Source organism: Morone saxatilis, unplaced genomic scaffold, assembly GCF_004916995.1.
Source record: "Morone saxatilis isolate NCDOM2014 unplaced genomic scaffold, NCSU_SB_2.0 Contig17, whole genome shotgun sequence".
Taxonomy (NCBI): domain Eukaryota; kingdom Metazoa; phylum Chordata; class Actinopteri; family Moronidae; genus Morone; species Morone saxatilis.
The window spans coordinates 26,127,265-26,129,608 of NW_023339729.1; positions in this window are offsets into that span (position 1 = coordinate 26,127,265).

Below are 2,344 nucleotides of genomic sequence, written 5' to 3' on the forward strand. Positions count from 1 at the left end.
GAGCAGAAGACGCGCGAAAGACAAAGAAGACGAGGAAGGAGAGTAGAGGCGACAGAATGGAAACATCATTTGAGAGATTTGAGAGAGGAAATTCGGCCGCTACTTTCGAACTTGTAGAAAGAAAAGAAAAAAATTTGACTGTGAAATGTAAGCTGTGCCCGGGGCAGAAACAGCTGTCCACCGCTGCCAACACAACCTCTAAGCTACTGCTAGTACTGTAGCCTTCTTCTGACACATTTTTCTGTGAAATGTTTCTTGTATTAAGGAGCATAAAAGAGATCGTGTGCATGTCCTCTTTTTAGAATAAAGATTCATGCTGATTTATATATTCATCTTGTTTAATTTTATAGTGTTAATTGGCAATTAAGGTATGGTGCATCTCAGGTGATGTCATGGAGTAATCCAAAAGTAATGTAACTAGTAGTGTAACTAATTACTTTAAGCAGCGAGTAACAAAGTAAAGTAAGGCTAGTAATGTGTAATGGATTACTTTTTTTAGTAACTACCCCAACACTGAATAATTCTGATGTCTTTACATTGGCTTCCCATCAAATTAAGTGTCCAGTTCAAGATTCTTATAATCATGTTTAGTCATGTTTTCAAAAACCTTGATAATGAATTTTCTGGGGTTTTATACCGAACAAGATTTGTAGGCTGTGGCATCTCATCAGAACTACAGCACTTCATTATCGATTATCATCACAATTTGGATCTTGCACTTGGCCATATTGTGATTTCAGGAATAGTTCAATGAAGTGTGCAGCTCTACATTGAATATAAAACCAGTAGGGATCTGAGGTCCTCTGGTCAGGGTTGGTTGTTCCTCACTCCAGCCTCAAAACAAAGGGAGACTTTGAGACTTGAGGTTGTAGCTCCTACACGTTGGAACCCTCTCCCTTTCGAGACTGTATGTCTCATGTCTCATGTTTGTTTGACCAGCTTTTGTTTAGTTTGTGCTATTTTACTTTTTGCTCTCTTTTTTAGCTGTTTTTGGTGTTGTCTTGTTTATTCACTGTTACCAAGGAAACAACGATAAATGCAGTCATGAAGGCTTCTTTACGCAGAAAATCTAAACCCTAACTTTTATGATCACCACATCATAAATGTTCAGACAAGATTAATATTTAGTTATTTGTGATAAGATTCAAATATTTCCTTTCAAACTAATTTGGTTGTGGATGCCCAGATTTGGATCAGTTGTTAGACACTTGAGGCGAAGCTGTTTTTGAGGCTGTGATGTTCAGGCGTAGAGGCAGCTCTGGGTAGGAGTATACCTTCACTTACCTGAACGCACTCTTTTAATATTTTTTTCCCCCTTTATTAGATATTGTCAGAACTCATGGCTCTTCCGGACGAGCCACCCGGGTGCCCCATATGAACGCACTCTTGCCTTACTTTCAACGACATCGAGCAAGTTCTGGCCACTTTCTCACACAGTTGGAACTTTCTGGCTGATTGATCCAAAGGCCAAGAAAAAGGCCACTCCTATAATATAATAAATATAATATAATAATATAATATAATAAATATATATAATAAAATGTTATATATAAAAATTGCTTGAATGAGCAATTTATATTTAGAAATTAAAAATCTTATATTTTAGACAACAGACTAGGAGCAATAGTCTGGAAACACAAATATGTTTCCATATTCTCTTTTCTTTTTTCATGACTTTAAACACACAACAAACATATGTTCAGATAGCAGCTTAAATCTACTGTCTATCTTTTAATGTTCTTCTCTTCCTGTCACTGACCTTTTGGTTCCAAACCCTGCAGTAGATCATTCTGATTGATCTTCTTTAAAACCCGCTTGGTCACCTCCACAGCTCCAGGAAGTGTGTAGGTCTGGATCATCCGATCGACTGTCTCCCACGTCTTTGCATTCTCCAGCTTGTTCCTCGGAATGGTTGAGGAGTCTTTCACTCGTTCATATTTCAGGAACCACTTGAATCGCTTAAATTCTTCTTCTCCGAGGTCGTCCAGAGTGTTCAAGAGGACCTCCTTTTTCATTGTGGCTCCCTGGTGAAATCAGAGAATACTGGTTGTTGTGGACAAGGACAGTTGTGTAACAGTTGTGTTACTGCCTGTCTATCTGTATTTCTACTGAATGAAAGTATGTTCATCAGAATAACACATTCCACATGTAAGTGAAGTTTATATAGCGCTTTTCACAGACATGAATCACAAAGTGCTTTATAGAGACAATGCACAACAATGCATAATAATGCATAATAGAAGAAAGCATTTTATATATACATATATGCAAAGCATAAAATATATATACATATGTATATATATACGTACATATAAACACATACATAAAACATGACTGATCAACT